Source organism: Apodemus sylvaticus, chromosome 16 (genome assembly GCF_947179515.1).
Source record: "Apodemus sylvaticus chromosome 16, mApoSyl1.1, whole genome shotgun sequence".
Lineage (NCBI taxonomy): Eukaryota > Metazoa > Chordata > Mammalia > Rodentia > Muridae > Apodemus > Apodemus sylvaticus.
Window position 1 is genome coordinate 7,950,095 of NC_067487.1, and position 23,141 is coordinate 7,973,235.

The 23,141-nt window shown below is 45.4% G+C and overlaps 1 non-coding gene across 1 annotated transcript; it reads right to left on the minus strand.

The window, feature by feature from the left end:
* Positions 1-893: 893 nt before the first annotated feature.
* Positions 894-1,000, minus strand: LOC127667185 (U6 spliceosomal RNA). Its single transcript, XR_007973825.1, has one exon. It is a non-coding gene; the product is annotated as a U6 spliceosomal RNA (small nuclear RNA).
* Positions 1,001-23,141: the final 22,141 nt, after the last annotated feature.

The window sequence follows — 23,141 nt, forward strand, 5'->3', positions numbered from 1 at the left end:
CAGAAGAGAGATGAGTGTTGCTGGAGTGGATGCTCTTCTTATCTTGATGGCCCAGAAAGCAAAGCCTTAGTGTGCAAAAAGTCGAGGCATTTGTGGTTCAGGGCCCGCTCCCGTCTGACTCCTGAGGGCAGCGAGCTGGGAATCCTCAGACGCTGAGCAGCTGAAGTGAGCACCTGGGTGCTGTGTTTTGTTTTCTTTTGTTCTCAGGAAACTAAGTAAAAATATATGGCCATGGAAGGCGGAAGCTCAGAGGGACCATAATGAATGTCTGCACAATTCTGAAAAGAGACATGGTTATTTTAGTGTGCAGTAGAGAAGCCCGCCTTCTTGACCTCCCAGGAAGGGAAGTAGCTGTAGCTGAGGTGATCCAGGCCTTTAGAAAGCTCATTTTTTTTATTCGATATAATTTATTTACATTTCAAATGATTTCCCCTTTTCTAGCCCCCCCACTCCCCGAAAGTCCCGTAAGCCCCCTTCTCTTCCCCTGTCCTCCCACCCACCCCTTCCCACTTCCCCGTTCTGGTTTTGCCCTATACTGCTTCACTGAGTCTTTCCAGAACCAGGGGCCACTCCTCCTTTCTTCTTGTACCTCATTTGATGTGTGGATTATGTTTTGGGTATTCCAGTTTTCTAGGTTAATATCCACTTATTAGTGAGTGCATACCATGATTCACCTTTTGAGTCTGGGTTACCTCACTTAGTATGATGTTCTCTAGCTCCATCCATTTGCCCAAGAATTTCATGAATTCATTGTTTCTAATGGCTGAATAGTACTCCATTGTGTAGATATACCACATTTTTTGCATCCACTCTTCTGTTGAGGGATACCTGGGTTCTTTCCAGCATCTGGCAATTATAAATAGGGCTGCTATGAACACAGTAGAGCATGTATCAAAAATATGGAACGCTTCACGAATTTGCGTGTCATCCTTGCGCAGGGGCCATGCTAATCTTCTCTGTATCGTTCCAATTTTAGTATATGTGCTGCCGAAGAGAGCACTAGAAAGCACATTTTAAAATGAGTTTTCGCATACAGAAATTCTTGGAGAAAATAAATATGAAAGAAAATAAAGATTGGGCCAAAGGAGATGGAAACTCGATCAGGTCTCTGTGCTGTAACTCAAGAAAAAGGAGCTCGGGAGGGAGGGGACCAGAAGTCTGGTCTGGTGTTAAAGAGTATGTATACTGGCATCCCTCAAACCCGAGGGCCCCTGCAGCAGAGTCCCAGGGCTCCCAGAAAGGACAGACCCTGCCCCCATCCACGCGAAGATATAGGCTGGGAACAGAGTAGGAGAAAAAAGTCCAGCTGACTTTGTAGAACGCTGGAGTTCTTGGGGTCTGAGAAAGGTACATTATCAGGCAGGCCATCCTAGAACAAAGAGTAACGTGGATGGAGATGCTTATTATAAGCTGGGGACTGATAAATGAGGTGAAACCCATGACCTTCTGGTCACTAAACTCGTCCTAAATCACAAACCCAACATCTATGACTATTATTTATTTTTAAGGCAGAGTCTCACATAGCCCAGTCTGCCCTTGAATTCACAGTGCAGCTGAGGATAATGTGGGACTTCTGATCCACCTGCCTCTACTTCACAAGTGCAAGGATTATGGGCATACATAACCGTGCTTGGTTTATACGGTGGTGGGGCTCGAACCCAGCACCTTGTGCACCCTGGGCAGCCCACTCTGCCAACAGAGCTATTCCTCAAGCCCATCCTGGACATTATTCCAGACAGAATATTGCTGACTCAGTGGCTGTCTACAGCTCCCTGAGAGTGCTCCAAGGATGGAGACTGATACTGTTAGCTTCCTCAGGCTGCTCAGTCACGATGATGCTTCCTAAATGGATGGACACATGGCAGAAGAAGCAGAGCCCTAAGGACTGCCTACCTGAGAACCCCATACCTGAGCCTCTGAGATGCGCTTCTCAGACGTAGCTTAGATATCACATCCAAACAGAGGTGTTCTGTCCCTTCTCACCACGATCCTCCCTGAGGGACAACTGCTCTTCCGTCATTAATGAAAGAGTTTCTGTACTACTTTAGACCAGCACAAAGCCAGCAAAGATGACTCATTCACCCAGGCCTTTGGCAGGAGACACCTTAGGATCACGCTCACTCACTATTACCTTTAAAGTGTGGGTCCCTGAGATCTGGGGGGTGGCAATATAGCTCACTCTGGGAGCCCTGTCAGACTCAGCACTTCATCTTGACACCTGTAGAATAGGAGACTGGCAGGAAGCCTTATTCAGTCTTCTGGAAGAGAGGAGTGCCTGGGACACTCCCCGCAGTCCGTGATGGATGATGAGAAGTTGAGCAGACACAGCGCCAAGAGATCCAATAGCTAGCAGAGGATGGCCCAGAGCTTCAGAGCACCAGACAGGCTGGGTCAGGGTAGGGTGGCACAGTTGGAGAATTTTTAAGTAAAATCTCACTTTTTATCCTAAGGCAAAGGACAGAACTTAGGGAGGAGGGGGCAGGGCACGTCTACCGGAGTTCCTGTTTCCTGATCATCGGTGTTTCATAGGAAAGATGTCTAAGTGCTGGCTCCCTCTTCAGAGCAGAGTAACCACAGCTGCTGTGATAGATTTGTCACACATGAGACCTTTACTACTAACACTGGAAATTTGACAGGACCAAGCAAGAAGGGGGCTTGTGACAGGTATTATCACAGATGCACTTAACTCTTGGTGTGATGGGCCATTTCTCCCTGCCCACTATACAGAGGCTGGAAGCTGGTCTGGTCCCTCTCCATTCTCCAGCCTAGCAGACAGTACACCCTGGGTATTTGTTAATCACGTGTATACTCTGTTCATCTCTGGAGACTTGGAACAGAAATGTCCAGAAAGCAAAAGGGGCAATCACCACGAAATCTAGGTGTGCTTCCCAAGGTCCCCTGGTTGTCACCTTCACCTCCACAAAAAGCTCTGTGACTCTCATGCCCAGGCCTCAGGAGCAAATCTAGCAGAGGGAAGAAAGAGCTGAGAACAAATTGCTCAGGGTAGAGAAGGGGCTGCCACAGGCAATTCAAAGCAACTCAACAGAGAAAGACATGAAAGGCAGAGATCAACAACAGAGTGTCTCCGGGCATGTTCAGGGTCCTGGGGTCAACCCACAGCCATGAAAACTCAAACCATAACTAAGGACAGCAGTCAGGGACTAGAATCACAGCCTTCCTCATCCCTTGGTCTTCTCAACAAGGGACAGCATTGTTTCTGATGAGAAGAAGCACAACTATTAGTCTTACCATCATGTTAGAAGCTCCCTGGGCACTGTAACAAATCACTATAAAACTACAGTGGTTTAGAACAGCCCGCACTTGCTTCTCTTGAGTTCTGAAGTTGGAGTGAGTCTTATAGGAAAAATATCATGGTGTCATCATGGCTGGTTCCCTCTGGAGTCATCTGAGTAGGATTTGCTCCCTGAATCTTCCAACTATTGAAGGCATCTGTCTTAGTGTTTTACTGCTGTGAATAGACACCATGATCAAGGCAACTCTTCTTAGGACAACATTTAATTGAGGCTGGCTTACAGGTTTAGAGGTTCAGTCCATTATCATCAAGATGGGAGCATGGCAGCATCCAGGCAGGCATGGTGCAGGAGGAGCTGAGAGTCCTACCTCTTCATCTGAAGGCTGCTAGCAGTTTACTGGCTTCCATGCAGCTAGGGGGAGGGTCTTAAGCCCATGCCCACAGTGACACACCCACTCCAACAAGGCCATACCTCCACATAGTGCCACTCCCTTGGCAGAGAATATACAAACCATGACAGCATCTGTGTCCTGTCCTGATTTCCCCTTCTCTGGATCTGCAGTCTCAGCATCTCTCATGGATAAGGATGGGATTGATTGGACCCCTGAGTATTAAAATAATACCCCTGTTGTCAGGCAAACTGATCGGCAGTCATCTCCCCATGTTGCCTTAACTTCATCCTGTGGACCCAGCACAGCCTGGCTCTAGAGATTAGAAAGAGCTTTGCAGAGACATTGTTCTTCTTACTATATAAACATCATGAGAAGGTGGTAGGTGGGAACCTAGGCATGCCTAAAACCAGGAGGAAGTCCTAAGCAATGCAACCCCACCCCACCTCCAACCCCCATGAGAAATACAGCAGGAGTCCTCACTGATACAAGTGTCCTGTGCCCGATGACACATAAAGGGGCCTTACAGTTCAAGTTTCCCTTTAAATTTGTGGTCCCAGCAAGGAAGAGGGAGAGAGCAAGAAGGCAAGGGGAAGAAACACCGGAGTATTTTTCAGCCATAGATGAAATCATATTGTTTGGATAGAAGTGAAAACCATCCTGTTAAGCAAAATAAGCCGGTCTCAGAAAGACAAATATCACATGATCTGTGTATGTGGAACTGGGAGAGGGGTACATGAAGATCCAAGGGGACAATTGGACGGATAAATGGGAATCTGGTGAGTGGGTTGAGGACAGCTCTACTGAGGGAGACACCATGACTCAGTCAACCCTTTCAAATAAAGTGCTTAATTGACGCTTGCTTACAACTTTAGAGGGTTAGTCCACGATTATCATGGCAAGACGAAGGCAGGCATGACAGGGAGCAGCAGCTGAGAGTTTACATCCTGATCACAGACCGTGGGCGAGAGAGAGAGAGAGAGAGAGAGAGAGAGAGAGAGAGAGACAGAGACAGAGACAGAGACAGAGAGACAGAGACAGAGACAGGGAGACAGACAGACGGAGAGACTAGCCCTGGGGTGGGCTCGTGAAACCTTGAAGCCCACTCCCATTGGCGGGCCTCCAGCAGCCACATGCCCCGGTGCTTCCCAAACAGGTCCACTGCTAACTGGGAGCCAAGAACTCAGTGGACCCATCACAGCCATTCTCATACAAACCACCACGGATGACAGTGGAGATAAATATGATCAAAAGCTATTACACCTGTGTATGGAAATACTACAATGAAGCCCGCTTTTATGTAACCAATGCACACCGTAAAGAAATAAAGAGACAGAATCAAGACGGATACCCTGGGGCAGATAATCTGAAACATCACAGTCTCTTCTACCGTGCAGAGGCCAGAAGCTCAAGTTCCGGTCCCCAGAGTTCCTGTAGTAAACAGGATGAAATGTGATGAGTATGAGGATGTAGATGAGTGTGCGGAGACTGCCCCACCCACAGGGCTGAAATAGGCACGGGCTTGAATGGACTCCAGGGAGGAACCCCATGGGCTCCCACTGCTGGCGTAGCCTTGGAAGGAGCCAGGCTGGGGTCCTGAGAAACCCCCCTTGCTCATTTACCCCTGCTTCTGGGGCCTCAAACCAGTAAGACAGAAGAAGCAGAGTTCTGGAAAAGTCTGAATTTCAAGTACTTAGTTCCCGGTGGCCACTTTCTGCCTATGCAGCTGTAGGGCCTTCACACTGGACTCTAAAAGTGAGAAGTCTCTGACAGGCATTTTCTCTCCCTTGGTGACACAGACAGAGGCCAGATTAGACCAGATTTGAAGAAGATGAAGGCCAGTTTATTCGGACACACCTTTCAGTGTGTTCCACTATGAACCATGAAGCAAGAAGGGGCCTTACACTAGGAAATCTGTGACTTGGATCCAATTGAGTTCTTGGAAATGACAAGGAAGCTCCACCCATGATGCCTCAACAATATGGTGGCCAAAATAAGATCTGAACTAGGGCAACACCTATAGACATGTTAACGTGAACGGGGAAGATCTCACAGGGCCCCACCCATAGACAAAACAGCTACAGGAAACTAAGGAGTGCTGGGAGTGGGAGAAATACTCTCCCCAGAGAAGAACCTATTAATTGGTTATTCAGTACCAAGTGGTCAGCTCTGAAATCATATACACAGAAACCACACTAAACACAGTGAGCAGGGTGTGTGTGTGTGTGTATAAAGTAAAGAAAAATGGAGGGGTGGGGGAAATCATGGGAGCAATTGAAGGAAGAAAAGAAAGGAGAAATGATATAATTATATTTTAATGTTTAAATTGCAGTTAATTACAAGACAAAAGCAGCAGAAAAGGCCTTCCACAAGATATCAGTGCTTCCATCTCCCCTCCATGGTCTCAAGAACCATGAGGCAGATAAACTTCTGCCCAGGGAGTTCATACATTCTGGGGCATTCTGTTACAGCAGCAGCAAAAAGAATACACACTGCTGCACCCAGATAAAAGAAATAACCCATCAACCGAAGAGACTTTCAGCCAGCTTTTTTCTTTGTCAGCTTTTGCTGTGTTGACAAGCAGCCTTAGCATGTCAACTGGTTTGCTGAAAATATTTTTTTCTTATTCAGGAGGCAGGAGAGCAGCTGTGTGAGTGTGGTAGAGCACCTGCCTGGGTCAGAGGCAGCACAGCTTGGCCTGCCTCACGATTTCTCATGAAGCGGAACACGAGCCGTGCCGAGCCTACAGTAGGAAGCAGGATCCTGAGGGCAAGGTCATCGGATCCTGTGTAAAGCTCAGCCCTGCCGTGAAACTGTCTACCCACTCACTTCCAAAGCCTGGGTGTGTGACACGGCCCACTCCCGAGATGGGGGAACAGTGCTCCCCAGAACTGCAGAGCTGAGACACTGACAGGAAGTGTGACCATTTTTCTGATGCAGATAGAGACAAAGGACCACAGCAAAAATACAGTCGTGACTCTTCTGCGACACAGTCACCCGCTGGGCACCTGCTCCGGCTCATTTACTGGAAGGACCTCTCTCCCACCTGGGAGAGCCCTTCACACCCTGACAGTCATTTATCTGAACATCTGTTCCCTGGGAATGGGGGGAGGGGGTGCATTATTCTGGGTTAGCTAATATGAAACCTAGTTTCCAGACCCCAGTAGTATCGCGGTAGGACACACATGTGAAATTTCTTGACTCTAAGACTACACTGTCCTCATCAGGAGGACTGGTGAATGGTGGTGTGAGACATAGCCAAACTACAGCCCTTGGGCAGCCATGGGCAGGGCGACTGGTACTTCAGCCCTGCCTTGCCACCTGTAATTGGGAAAACCAAGGCAGACTGACCTTCCAGTTCCTAGCACATGTCTCTGAAACTGGAAGATGCCGCATAGAATGATGGCAAGAGTCCCTGGTGATCAAACACACATTCTCTCACAAAAAAACCAAATACCAGCAAGCCTGCAGCCCTAGAGGCAGGACCGCTCACTCAACCAGAACCAAAACCAGATCTCCGCCTAGGTTAGCGGCGATCTTCAGGGCACACCAGTGTGTGAACTTCTGTGGTCTCGTTTTCTTTTCTTCCTTTTGCAATGCTAGGGATTGAACCCAGGACCACGTAGCATGCTTGGCAAGGGCTCTGCTGTAAGCCACACCCAACCCTTTATACATTTCTCTTTTAAAGTAGAGTAATAATTACAGAGACATAGGAGGAAGAAGTTCTGACAGTTTCTTACAAAATAGGGCAGTATTAGCTAGCATCGATCTAGTGTGCATTTTCAAAATGGCAAAAAATGCTATGCCACTCCTGAGCATATACCCAGAGGATTCCCCAGCATGCAATAAGGACACGTGCTCCACTATGTTCATAGCAGCCTTATTTATAATAGCCAGAAGCTGGAAAGAACACACATGTCCCTCAGTGGAGGAATGGATACAGAAAATGTGGTATATTTACACAATGGAATACTACTCAGCAATTAAACACAATGAAGTCATGAAATTCTTAGGCAAATGGTTGGAACTGGAAAATATCATCCTAAGTGAGGTAACTGATTCACAAAAGAACACACTCGGAATACAGTCACTGATAAGTGGATATTAGCCCAGAAGCTCTGAATACCCAAAACACAAACCACATATCAAATCCCTCCCAAGAAGAATGAAGGAGAGGGCCCGGGTCCTAGAAAGGCTTGATGCAGCATTGTAGGGTATTGCCAGGACAGAGGAGTGGGAGGGGGTGATTGGGGAACTGACAGAGGGAAGAGGGCTCATGGGACTTAGGGGGAGGGGGGAACCAGGAAAGGGAAAATCATCTGGAATGTAAACAAAGAATATAGAAAATAATAATAAAAAAAGAGAATGCAAAGAAAGAATTTTCATAATAATGTAAGAAATCTCTCAAAACCTACATAAAATTACATAGAAATATAATCTATAAGATAAAAAGAAAGAAAGAAATCTTGACTGTTTCCATGATAGAGAAACAATCATGGAAATGAGGAGTTTGCACCAAATCTGACCATTACTAAATGTATGTGTGGTATGGAAACATCTTATGGAACATTTTATGCAAATGTACAGGTTTGGGTATAAGTTTAAAATAAGAAAATACACTTAAATATTCAAAAAATAGGGATGCTTTTGATTACTGTGTGCCTCCCTGAGCAACTTGGGACATTCTGTTTATGCTACATTTCACCAATGTACTTCAGAGGTTCAGTGCCAACAGAGTGTGTGTGTGTGTGTGTGTGTGTGTGTGTCTGTGTCTGTGTGTTTGTGCATCTGTGTGTCTATGTGTGTGTCCATGTGTGTGTCCATATGTATGTGTATTTATGTGTCTGTGTATGTGTGTTTGTGTTCCCAGCTGCAACCTCATAATGCAAAGATCTGTGTTATTTTTTCTCTTTTCCCTTTCCCATACTGACCTTGAGCCAGCTGCTGTGACTATAAGTTACAAGGCTGCTCACTGCAAAAGGAACTCAGCTTTGGCTTCGCTGAAGGAGGTGAGCAGCACCCTGTGCCTGATCGCAGCAGGAGGTTGAACTGCTACAAAGCACCTGGCCACTGTCTCCAGCAAACTGAACTGCTACAAACTGCCTGGCCACTGTCTCCAGCAAACTGAACTGCTACAAAGCACCCAGCCACTGTCTCCAGCAAACTGAACTGCTACAAACTGCCTGGCCACTGTCTCCTCCCAGGACTCAGACTCGATACACACCAGTAGGTTCAATCATCAGTCCTGAGGTGGCTATCCCATGATGCTCTGTAACGATTCCTGGCTTTGGGGAACCGTATTTTCTGAGTAGCGTATGATTTCCCATTCCTTGAGATGGTAAATTAGCACTTCTCAAAACTCAGCACTATTTATAGATGCTAAATTGGGCACACTTCTTGTACCAGCCATGAAAGAAGTAATCTATGGCAGGCGTTTTTCACATACTACCATAATTAACTTTATGATTCTTTTCTTCTCTGCGTCACCACCCAGCTCAGCTCTACGGCCCCGGGCTCTCTTCTCCACCCGTGACAAGCTCTGCCTCACTGCAGACCCCTGGGTGGAGCAGCAGACACAGGCTGGTGGTCTGTCTGACTCGCCAGATCCTCTCCCAAGGAGAAACGCTGAGGTTCGGGAATCTTGCAGTGATTAATTACTGCAGTGAAGGCTCACACTGAGGAGTGAGTCAGAGAGACTGGAAAAGTCCCCTCAGGTCATGTCCTGGAGGAGCTAGGAGATGCCTAGCATTTTCCCAGTGTGTGTGTGTGTGTGTGTGTGTGTGTGTATTCACATGCATATGAGTATGAATATCTGCAAATGTGTATGACAGAGTGTGCCACAAAACACTTGCATGAAAAGGTCTTTCGTTTTATTATTAAACTATTCACTCAACAGCAACCATGGAAAGACCTATTTGCAGATCCTCTTGAACACTCAGGAAAAATAAAATAAATTGAGGTTTGCATCCCAAGAAGAAAGCAGTGGGCAGACTCCTGTGCCTAAGACAGAGACAGCCACCTGCGGATACTCAGATGGCAGTGCCTGGGGAGGAGACAGGGCTTGGAGTTTATACCCAGAGCTGAGAACACCATCAAGTCTCCAGGACAGTCTCTCTCACTGGGCCCCTCCCAGCCCACAGAAACCTAGCAAGTGTTACTTTGTTACCGGGTGTGGTGTGGTGGTGTGCTGTGCTGTGCTGTCATATGGTGTGGTGTGGTATAATGTGGTATCGTATGGCATGGCATGGTATAGAACAGTGTGATGTGGTATCGTATGGCATGGCATGGTATAGGTAGTGTGATACGGTAAAAAACAGTGCTGTTATGCTATGGCACTGGTGTTGGTGGTATGGTGTGCTGTGGTGTGGCATGTGTGGTATACCATGTATGGTATACTGTGCTGTAGGATGCTGTTGGTGGGATAGTGTGATATGGCATGATATGGTGGGGTATGATATGGCATGGTATGGTATGATCTTGTAAAGAGGCTTTCAACAACACAACAAGACATAAGGAAAGCGATAGCCCCATGTCCTGGGCTCTCCGGTTCCCCTGTCCACTGCTGACTCCTCGGGTAGCTTCCGACCTCTCAGTAATGTGCTTATATAAATGTTACTGAACTTGTGGATTAAGGTGTTCTCTATCAATGAATGCTTTAAAAGATGCACATAGCCCCTTGCTATGTCTCATTAGAAAACAAACACAGGGCGGCGGCGGCGGCGGCGGCGGCGGCAGCGGCGGTAGCAGTGGCTGCTCCAGCTGAAGGGCCATCAGCGGTGGAACCAAGGCGACACAGGGTCCAGTTAGGCCCTGCGCCCACGACCACTGACCTTCGCTGACCAGCCGGGCGGCAAGCAACTGCGGTTCTGCAGAGCCTTTCGCTGCACGGAAGCCACTTCAGAACTCAGCTTCCCGCCAGTCAGGAGAGACTCACCTCCATCTTGATCCCGGGCTCCAGAGATCGGTCAGACTGAGGTACACAAACATAATCCTAGGCCCAACACCGCAGGGGTCTGAGCCAGACGGGCGTTGGCCTGCACCCAGGCCCTGGGCTGTTCGAGTGGCCATCGGGGCGCCAACCCAGCCAGGAGTTTTTTTTGCCCCTGCCGGCGCACGCTCCGCCATTTTGCCTACAGGAGCCAGAGTGCTCGGGAGGGCAGAGACTGCTAACAAGCGTAGCCTGAGGCTAACAAAACGGGGGTCTAGGCCCCAAAAGGCACAGGACTGACCCCAAGAACTGGGCGGCTTGGTGGGCCATCTGTGTGTCAACCCGCCCAGGAGGTTATTAGCACAACAGACTCTCCCGGTGCTCTCGGGGAGCGCGGACGCGCACGCCCGCCATCCAGGTCACCTGGCGGACCCAAATAACAGTCATAGCCCTAGGGGAACTTTGCTCGGACCTTGGCCTCCCAGGCGTTTGCCTGGACTCAGGGCCCGGGCGACAAGGCTAACCTAGTGTGCGCCAGCCCGGTTGGGGAAATCGGCTGCCCAGCGGAGTGAGCGGAACACAGGGGAGGTCACAACAACATACACCTTCGGAGCTCCCTGGGGGTGCACACTGGTTCCATCTGGCCCACAGACACAATCTGGGGCAAGGCCTCAGGCAGAAGCCCTCAGGTCAACTCTCTCCGCTTCAGATCAGCCTGGGTGGCCGCCACATCTCCAGGTCCCTCAAGAGGCTAGTGGGGGCTTCCGGGCGGCCAGCTGGGAGAAGTCGGTGTGCTCCAATAAATCCTGCGGGCCCCAGCGGGAGCCTTCAGGTGCCTGCTTCGGGATCTGAACAGCCTGGACAACAGCACCCTGTCTACAGGCAGTGCAGAGTGTAAGCTGTGCACCAGAGGCCAACGGGGAAGGGGCAGCTTGCACTGGTGAGTCCAGCACTGACAAGACCAAGTAACACCAGTGAGAGCTAGATGGCAAAAGGCAAACGCAGGAACGTCACTAACAGAAATCAAGGCAATATGGCAACATCTGAACCAAATTCTCCTCTACCAGCAAGTCCTGGATACCCCATCACACCAGTAAAACAAGATTTGGATTTAAAATCACTGGTCATGATGCTGGTACAGGAACACATGAAGGACATTCAGGAGAAAATGGATCAAAAGTTAGAAGCCCTTGCAAGGGAAACACAAAAATCATTGAAAGAAATCCAGGAGAATACAAAAGCCAACAAGGAGGAAATGCAAAAAACACTTAAAGAAATACAGGAGAACTTTGGTCAACAGGCTGAGGTCATGAAAGACGAAACACAAAAATCTCTTAAAGAAATACAGGAGAACTTTGGTCAACAGGCTGAGGTCATGAAAGAAAAAACACAAAAATCTCTTAAAGAATTACAGGAAAGCACAAACAAGCAAGTGAAGGAGCTAAGCAAAACCATCCAGGATCTAAAAACAGAAGTAGAAACAACTAAGAAAACTCAAAAGGAGACAACTTTGGAGATAGAAAGCCTTGGGAAGAAATCAGGGGACAGAGATGCAAATATCAACAACAGAATACAAGAAATAGAAGAAAGAATCTCAGATGCTGAAGAGTCCATAGAAACCATGGACTCAACAGTTAAAGAAAATGCAAAATGCAAAAAGCTTGTAACCCAAAATATCCAGGAAATCCAGGACACAATGAGAAGACCAAACCTAAGGATTATAGGCATAGATGAGAGTGAAGATTTACAACTTAAAGGGCCAGCAAATATCTTCAATAAAATTATGGAAGAAAACTTCCCTAACCTAAAGAGAGAGATGCCCATGAATATACAAGAAGCCTACAGAACTCCAAACAGACTGGACCAGAACAGAAATACTTCCCGTCACATAATAATCAAAACACCAAATGTTCTAAACAAAGAAAGAATATTAAAGGCAGTAAGAGAAAAAGGCCAAGTAACATATAAAGGAAGACCTATCAGAATCACAGCAGACTTTTCACCTGAGACTATGAAGGCTAGAAGGTCCTGGGCAGATCTCATGCAGACTCTAAGAGAACACAAATGCCAACCAAAACTACTATATCCAGCAAAACTCTCAATCACCATAGATGGAGAAACTAAGATATTTCACAACAAAACCAAGTTCACCCAATATCTATCCACAAACCCAGCCCTAAAAAGGATAATAGGAGGACAACACCAATACAAGGAGGGAAACTTCACCCTGAAAAAAGCAAGATAGTAACCTTTCATCAAACCCAAAAGAAGTTAAGCAATCAAATTTAAAAAATAACGTCAAAAATGATAGGAAGTAACAATCACTATTCCTTAATATCTCTTAACATCAATGGACTCAATGCCCCAATAAAAAGACACAGACTAACTGACTGGATACGTAAACAGGACCCTACATTTTGCTGCTTACAGGAAACACACCTCAGGGTCAAAGACAAACACTACCTTAGAGTAAAAGGCTGGAAGACAATTTTACAAGCAAATGGTCTCAGGAAACAAGCTGGAGTAGCCATTTTAATATCAGATAAAATTGACTTTCAACCCAAAGTCATCAAAAGAGACTCTGAGGGACACTTCTTGCTGGTCAAAGGAAAAATACAACAAGAAGAACTCTCAATCCTGAACATCTATGCTCCAAATGCAAGGGCACCCTCTTTCATAAAAGAAACTTTATTAAAACTCAAAGCACACATTGCACCTAACACAATAATTGTGGGTGACTTCAACACTGCACTTTCCTCAATGGACCGATCAGGAAAACAGAAACTAAACAAGGACACAATGAAACTAATTGAAGCTTTGGACCAATTAGATTTAACTGATATATATAGAACATTCTATCCTAAAACAAAAGAATATACCTTTTTTTCAGCACCTCATGGTACCTTCTCCAAAATCGACCATATAATTGGTCACAAGACAGACCTCAACAAATATAAGAAGATAGAACTAATCCCATGCCTCCTATCTGATCACTATGGAGTAAAAGTGGTCTTCAATAGCAACAGAAACAACAGAAAACCCACATACACGTGGAAATTGAACAATACTCTACTCAATGATACCTTGGTCAAGGAAGAAATAAAGAAAGAAATTAAAGACTTTTTAGAACACAATGAAAATGAAAACACAACATACCCAAATCTATGGGACACAATGAAAGCAGTGCTAAGAGGAAAACTCATAGCCCTGAGTGCCTCCAAAAAGAAAATGGAGAGAGCATACATTACCAACTTAATGACACACCTGAAAGCCCTAGAACAAAAAGAAGCTATTTCACCCAGGAGGAGTAGAAGGCAGGAAATCATCAAACTCAGGGCCGAAATCAATCAAGTAGAAACAAAGAGAACCATACAAAAAATCAACAAAACCAGGAGCTGGTTCTTTGAGAAAATCAACAAGATAGATAAACCCTTAGCCAGACTGACCAAAGGGCACAGAGAAAGTATCCAAATTAACAAACTTAGAAATGAAAAGGGAGACATAACAACGGAAACTGAGGAAATCCAAAAAATCATCAGATCCTACTACAAGAGCCTGTACTCAACACAACTGGAGAATCTGGAGGAAATGGACAATTTCCTTGACAGATACCAAATACCAAAATTAAATCAGGACCAACTAGACCATCTGAACAGTCCCATAAAGCCTAAAGAAATAGAAGGAGTCATAGAAAGTCTTCCAACCAAAAAAAGCACAGGACCAGATGGTTTCAGTGCAGAATTCTACCAGACCTTCAAAGAAGAGTTAACACCAATACTCTTCAAACTATTCCACAAAATAGAAACAGAAGGAACACTACCCAATTCCTTCCACGAAGCCACAATTACGCTGATACCAAAGCCACACAAAGATCCAACAAAGAAAGAGAACTTCAGACCAATTTCCCTTATGAACATCGATGCAAAAATACTCAATAAAATTCTTGCCAACCGAATCCAAGAACACATCAAAACGATCATCCACCATGATCAAGTAGGCTTTATCCCGGGAATGCAGGGTTGGTTCAATATACGGAAATCCATCAATACAATCCACTACATAAACAAACTCAAAGAACAAAACCACATGGTCATTTCATTGGATGCTGAAAAAGCATTTGACAAAATTCAGCATCCTTTCATGCTTAAAGTCTTGGAGAGAACAGGAATTCAAGGCCCATACCTAAACATAGTAAAAGCAATATACAGCAAACTGGTAGCCAGCATCAAACTAAACGGAGAGAAACTTGAAGCAATCCCACTGAAATCAGGGACCAGACAAGGCTGCCCCCTTTCTCCTTATCTTTTCAATATTGTACTTGAGGTACTAGCTCACGCAATTCGACAACATAAGGAGGTCAAAGGGATACAAATTGGAAAGGAGGAAGTCAAACTATCATTATTTGCAGACGACATGATCGTCTACCTAAGTGACCCAAAGAACTCCACTAGAGAGCTCCTACAGCTGATAAACAACTTCAGCAAAGTGGCAGGTTACAAAATCAACTCAAGCAAATCAGTGGCCTTCCTATACTCAAAGGATAAGCAGGCTGAGAAAGAAATTAGGGAAATGACCCCCTTCACAATAGCCACAAACAGTATAAAGTATCTTGGGGTGACTCTTACCAAACATGTGAAAGATCTGTATGACAAGAACTTCAAGACTCTGAAGAAGGAAATGGAAGAAGACCTCAAAAAATGGGAAAACCTCCCATGCTCATGGATCGGTAGAATCAATATAGTTAAAATGGCCATTTTGCCTAAAGCACTATACAGATTCAATGCAATACCCATCAAAATCCCAACTCAATTCTTCACAGAGTTAGAAAGAGCAATTATCATATTCATCTGGAACAACAAAAAACCCAGGATAGCTAAAACTATTCTCAGCAACAAAAGAAAATCTGGGGGAATCAGTATCCCTGACCTCAAGCAATACTACAGAGCAATAGTGTTAAAAACTGCATGGTATTGGTACAGTGACAGGCAGGAGGATCAATGGAACAGGATTGAAGATCCAGAAATGAACCCACACACCTATGGCCACTTGATCCTCGACAAAGAGGCTGAAAACATCCAATGGAAAAAAGATAGCCTTTTCAACAAATGGTGCTGGTTCAACTGGAGGGCAGCATGCAGAAGAATGCAAATTGATCCATCCTTGTCTCCTTGTACTAAGCTCAAATCCAAATGGATCAAGGACCTCCACATAAAGCCAGACACTCTGAAGCTAATAGAAAAGAAACTGGGGAAGACCCTTGAGGACATCGGTACAGGGAGAAAGTTTCTGAACAGAACACCAATAGCGTATGCTCTAAGAGCAAGAATTGACAAATGGGACCTCATAAGGTTACAGAGTTTCTGTAAGGCAAAGGACACCATCAAGAGGACAGATCGGCAACCAACAAATTGGGAAAAGATCTTCACCAATCCTACATCAGATAGAGGGCTAATATCCAATATATATAAAGAACTCAAGAAGTTAGACTCCAGAAAACCGAACAACCCTATTAAAAAATGGGGTACAGAGTTAAACAAAGAATTCTCACCTGAAGAACTTCGGATGGCGGAGAAGCATCTTAAAAAATGCTCAACTTCATTAGTCATTAGGGAAATGCAAATCAAAACAACCCTAAGATTTCATCTTACACCAGTCAGAATGGCTAAGATTAAAAATTCAGGAGACAGCAGGTGTTGGAGAGGGTGCGGAGAAAGAGGAACACTCCTCCACTGCTGGTGGGGTTGCAAATTGGTACAACCACTCTGGAAAGCAGTCTGGCGGTTCCTCCGAAAACTGGGCACCTCACTTCCAGAAGATCCTGCTATACCACTCCTGGGCATATACCCAGAGGATTCCCCACCATGTAATAAGGATACATGCTCTACTATGTTCATAGCAGCCCTATTTATAATTGCCAGATGCTGGAAAGAACCCAGGTATCCCTCAACAGAAGAGTGGATACAAAAAATGTGGTATATCTACACAATGGACTACTATTCAGCCATTAGAAACAATGAATTCATGAAATTCTTAGGCAAATGGATGGAGCTAGAGAACATCATACTAAGTGAGGTAACCCAGACTCAAAAGGTGAATCATGGTATGCACTCACTAATAAGTGGTTATTAACCTAGAAAACTGGAATACCCAAAACATAATCCACACATCAAATGAGATACAAGAAGAAAGCAGGAGTGGTCCCTGGTTCTGGAAAGACTCAGTGAAACAGTATTTGGCAAAACCAGAACGGGGAACTGGGAAGGGGTGGGAGGGAGGACAGGGGAAGAGAAGGGGGCTTACGGGACTTTCGGGGAGTGGGGGGGGGCTAGAAAAGGGGAAATCATTTGAAATGTAAATAAATTATATCGAATAAAAAAAAAAAAGATGCACATAGCCAGACTTACGTCCTCTCTGCTACATCTAGTCAAGTGCACCGCCATTTTTATTTTCCTTTTGGCTTCTTTAGAAAAGTAACACATTATCCTCTCTTACTCCACCTCACAAAAAAGTTACGTCCTAACTCCAAAATGTACACACACACCCCACAGTGTATGGTACACAACACACACCTGCCCCATAGACCCTTCAGCAGTTTTTCTGGGAAGCTGATTACAAATACCCTCTCTCTCTTTCTCTCTCCCTCCCTCCTTCTTTCCTTCCCTCCCTCTTTCTCTCTCCCTCCCTCCATCCCTCTTCTTCCCTTCCTCTTTCCCTCCCCTCTCCCTCCCTCTCTCTCTCTCTCTCTTTCTCTCTCTTTCTCCCTCCCTCCCCCTCCTTTCTCTCTTTCTCTTTGTCTCTCTCTTTCCCTGTCCTCTCTCTCTATCTCTCTGTCTCTCTCTCCCTCCCCCTCCTCTCTGCTTCTCCCTCCCTCCCCCTCCTTTCTCTCTCTCTCTCTCTCTGGTGCACACACACACACACACACACACACACACACATGTCCTCAGACAGGGTCACATGTATCCCACAGCTCACACAAGCCTCGGTTGCACTATATGAGGGAGTCCCTGAGCCTCTGCCCTCCGAGTGCTGGGAGTAAAGGCATGGGCACAACGCCCCAGCAGCATGATTTTACCAAGGTTAGGAATGTGTGTTTCTGGAGCCGAATATCAGGCTTTGGTCCCATTTCTTTTATTAGAATGAGCACTGCCTTTCCTGGGCATTCTTAACAGCTTTCATTTTAAAAGGATTTGACTTCTTCACCATCTTTTATTTTGTTATTTGTTTAAACTTCCTTCCAGGAGGTTTGCTGTTTAGTTAAGCTTTCCTCTGCTTCTAGGGCATCCTTTTCCTTCTTAGCCTCTGACATCTCTCCAGACCACGTATCCTCTTCACTGGGTCCCCACACACTCACATTTGAACACAGGATCCTTTGCTGGGGCCTAGAAGGCTGAAGTATATCTCTGGGGCTGGGCCTTGAATTTTCTTAGTCCGGTTCCACTTTGTCTTAGTTGGGGTTTTATTGCTGTGAACAGACATCATGACCAAGGTAAGTCATACAAGGACATTTAATTGGGGTTGGCTTACAGGTTTAGAGGTTCAAACCATTATCATCAAGGTGGGAGCATTGCAGCATCCAGGCAGGCATGGTGCAGGAGGAGCTGAGAGTTCTACATCTTCATCTGAAGGCTGCTAGCAGAAGACTGACTTCCCGGCAGCTAGGATGAGGGTCTTAAATCCCACTCTCACAGTGACACGCCTACTCAAATAAGGTCACATTTACTGCAACAGGGACACACCTTCTAATGGTGCCACTTCCTGGGATGACCATATGAAAACTGTCACACACATCTTGGCCTTTCTCTGCTTTTCACTCATGACAATACAGCGTTCACATATCGTGAGCTACACCCTGCCATCATAAGCCATGTCAGCCTGCACCGGGAGCCACAGTAAACCCTTCCCTCCCTAATTTGCTTTGTGTGAGGTATTTTAGCCCAGCAATGAGAAGGCTAGTACACCTTCCCTTCTTAGGAGTTTCCCTCACCCTGGGCAGAGCCTAATACATCTGTGTCACACTTCTTCTTCCTCCATCTGAATAAAATCTGTGTCTAGGAAAGAGCACAGATAGGCAATATTTTAAAACATATACATATGTCATATTCTATAATCCTCTTTTTGTGATTTGCTGTTGGTTTATCTGAGGACAGAAAGCTCTTGGGTCTTCCTGATACTTCAGCTGGGTAAAGAAGTCTCAAAAGAAAGTCACTGTTGTCAGAATTTGGAAAAGGCCACTCTACTACCACCAACAGGTGCCCTGGGTAATGACAGACCTCATTGCAACAGTATTCTTTTTGTTTGTTTGTTTGTTTTTTGTTTTTTGTTTTGTTTTTTTTTGAGACAGGGTTTCTCTTTGTAGCCCTGGCTGTCCTGGAACTCACTCTGTGGATCAGGCTGGCCTCGAACTCAGAGATCCACCTGCCTCTGCCTCCCAAATGCTGGGATTAAAGGCGTGCGGTGAGGTGTGACACCACCGCCCTGCTGCAACCATATTCTTGGTGGAGGAAACAGCCTTTCTGTGAACTACTATACTCTTCTTTTTCATCGAGTTTGTTCCTTGAGAGCATGATGTGTGCATGATGAGCATGTTGTTGCCCCCTGCTCAGCAGGTGCTAAACCTCATACACTGTTCTTCAGACCTTTCCTTTCTCCTCTGTGTACCCGGTCTATTTTATTATAATTTCCTAGCCTTGGTTTTCTGTATTTAATATCCAACCACTCACTGGTTTGCATTTAATTAAAACAATTCTTTTGGTGTTAAAAGTTATTTTTTACTCTACAATCATTTTCTACAATTTTCCTCCTTTTTCTCTTATGAAATACCTTTTGCCCTTCAAACCATCCGTCTTGATGCTCTGAGAATGCAAATTACCGAGTCGATCTCTTCTTACAAGGAGAGATGTTCTTTGTGTCCAGCGCCTCACCCGGCCCTCACCCCAGCGTCCCACAATGTGTCCTCCTTCTCCTTTGCATTATTTTTTTGTTTAATCACATTGACAGTTTTTTCTTCTCATTGGACTCTTCCCTATGCTGGCTGGATCCCTCGAGCCCATCAAGGCTCTGTGTGGACTCGGGGTTCGTGAGTGGGTTAGCTCCCTGCCTGGCTTCCCTTCCCTTCGCTTGGCGAGGGTGGAAGGGAGACCTCCACCGTGCTTCGGGGACTCTCAGTGCAGGAAGACAGAGCGTGCTGCCTGTAAGGTTAGTCTCCAGTGTCGCTGCCCGTGTCCTCCCGTCCGAGGCGTCTCCCTGGATTTCTGTAGATTATTCTACTTTTCAGAAGCGAGTTTGATTCAGGTTTGCGAAATGGATGCATCTGTTGTTCTTGTTGTTGTTGTTGTTATTTCTGCTCTTTTCATTTGGAGATAAGTTGTAGGAATTGGATTGTTTCCAATAATAGTTTATCAGTAGTCAATATTGAGGAAGTGTGGTATATCATACTACTATATCATATTCCTCAGAACGAGGAACAGAGAAACCAGAAGAATCAGAGGAAATCAAGCCCACACTGAAGTGCTCTGGTGTTCTTAGGTCATGATGAAGTTTAAATTTCTATGACATCTGGGATGAATACAAAACCGCAGTGCTGTCTGGCATGGGAAAACCCTAATGAAACAGAGAACGTCCATTATATGTAAACGGCAGCGTGGCAGCCCTCAGATGCATGGTTCTGCTATCCATGGCTTTCCCTTGCTTCTGTGTATCAACATTCCCCGTCTGATGTATGAAAACAGATGGCCTCACAAAAGCAGGAACTCCCTCTGTGTCTCCTGATTTGTGTCTTCTAATTCTAAAAATGAAGAAACTGAAACACAAGGTTATTTTCCCAAAGGTCACACAAGTAGTAAGTGTGATAAAAAGAAATGTGAGGTTGTAGTAAAAAGTCTTGTGAGACTTGTGTTAGTCTGCTGGGGGGTCGGGGGGAATGAGCGGAACAAAACCCCTGGCTCAGTCTCTCATAAAGAGCAGAGCTTTATCTCTCTCAGTTCTTGAGGCTGGGAAGCTTGAGGCCAGAGGTCCAGCAGACTCAGTGTGGAGGGAGGTCAGATTTCTGCTTCTAAGGTGCCCTCTTCTTGCTGTAACTTCATGTGGTAGGTGGGAGCAAGTTTTATTTTAACACAGTAGCAAAAATAAGGGGAAGATTAGAAAGGGGGGAAAGAAGGACAGGATTTGTACTGCAGTCCCTTTTTTAAAAGTGCACATCCACTGAATCACCACCCAGAAAGCATGCGTGGGAAGGACTTAGGCCCTCTTCACGTATGTGACAGTTGTGCAGCTGGGTCTTCACGTGGGACTCTGAATAGTGGGAATGGAGGCTGTCTCTGGCTCTGTTGCCTGCCTTTGGATCTCTTTTCCCTAACTGAGCTACCTTACCTAGCCACACCTTCTAGAGAAGATGCACCTAGTCTTACCTCAACGTGGTGTGCCAGGGCTGGTCACTATCCACGGAAGGCCTTCCCTTATCTAAGAAGGAATGGAGGAAGGGTGAGTGGTGGGGAAGAGGAGGGAAAAGGAGGGGCTTGAAAGAGAAGAGGGAAGGAAAACTGCAGTTGGGATGTAAAGTAAATAAGTAACAATAAAACCCGCATGTCCCCTGCAAAGGGCAGAACACTTACGGGTGGTTTAGTCATCTCCCAACACTGCCATATTAGGTGCTGGCCTCCCTCTCTGCTCTGCCTCTGGTCTTACTAGCTTGTGTTAGACTTATCTTGCCCAGACATGAGCTGAGCTGTGCTTGTGGTCCATTGGGTCAGCACATAGGACCAAATCCTACGAACAGAGATCTGGAGCATCTTACATCTCAGCAGGAGCTGACAAGATGGCAAACACTGGTGACCCAAGTCCTCTCCCCTGGTGGAAGAGAGAGCCAGCTCTCACAAGGACACATACACACACACACACACACACATACCACTTAGATACTCACACATACACACACTCAAATACACACACAAACACACAGTGACATGAACCCACTCATACGGAGACAAACAGATACAAACACACCTTGCACTAAATAAATAAGTATAATGATTAAATTAAATTCTAACAGATCTTGCAAAATATTTAAATTATCTGGTAACTTTGAAGTATCAAGAAGACATGTCTGTGAACATTTACAAAAGTCCATCCAACTGTTTGTCCAGATATGCAGATGAAATCTTTCAATAACAGTTCTTCAGTTCTCTTGGTTCTTGTTGTTTTGGTTAGCTAGTTAGTTAGTTGGTTAGTTGGTTGGTTGGTTGGTTGGTTAGTTCTTACTAACTAAGCATCTTACAAAAGTATCTTACTCTTGCTCCATACCAACCTATAACCCAGGCTATCTTTGAACTTGTTGAGATTTGGTTTGTTGCTATGTATTGTAACACTAAGTGAGAGTGCCTAAGGCCTGGGTGCCCCAGAGACAAGAGATTCAAGTAATGCTATGTAACCTTGCCCCCAAGTTATTTCTTATTGGTGAATAAATATGTCTGCAGCCTATAGCTGGGCAGAACTGAGATTGCTGAGGCTTGGTGTTCCCAGACTTGAGGTCGAGGGAGACCAGAAGAAGAGAGAGGAGTTAGAGGGAACATGGCCATAGGACTGGCCAGTTGGGGTTAACAGCACCCCAAATGAAACATAGCAAGTATAACTGGGGGTTATCAATAGGAAATTGATTTTAACAGCATAGAGGGCAGATATCTGCCTAGCCTACGTGCTAAACTGGTAGCAATCCCCCTGCCTCAGCCTTCCAAGTGCTAGACCACTTCCCCTTCTCCTGGCTTCTGATCATTCGTTTCTGAAATGAGGTGCTGAGACCAATGGCCCTTAGAGATTTTTGTCCAACCTTTAGCATCCCATTTTTCTATGATTCAGATTTTAAACCTCTTTCCCTGATAATGCAATCGGAGCAGCAGCCATTGAAATGTCTCTGGAGGTTTAAAGCCAAAGCCTGCAGGGCTCATTAGCAATGTGCCAAGTTTGTTTCAGACTGCACAAATGTTGGAAATTGCACACATCTGAGTGAGAAGTGCATTAACAATGTTTTATAAGCACTCACATTGACTTTGGTCTTTCTATTTCAGTCATATTCCATCCTGAATGGTGATATTGACATTTAATTATAAATACTGGAGTTCAAATACACATACCCAGTTACAGAATACAGGTAGATAATACTGTTTAAATAATTAAGTTTGATAAAGTAAAAATTATCTCAAGTATAATTCATGGATATTCATGGTACAGCTTGAAAAATCGGTAGGGGGCTTCTTTTTGAGAGAGGCTCGGGTGAGCAAAGGTCTCACTAAATACTCCTTCATCGTCCCCAGGTGAATGCCATGGCCCATCTCATGTGCTTTCGGGAAGAGGTCCCAGTGATAACTTACTTTCAGGAATAAAGAAGCAAGTTTGATCCGGTATTTAATTTGCATAGACGACTGTACATTTGCCAGGACTAAAATGCTCTCTTAGTTAGGGTTCCCATTGCTAAGAAGAGACACCAAGACCAAGGTAAGGACAACATTTATTTGGGGCTAGCTTATGGGTTCAGAGGTTCAGTCCATTATCATCATGGCAGGAAACATGGCAGCATCCA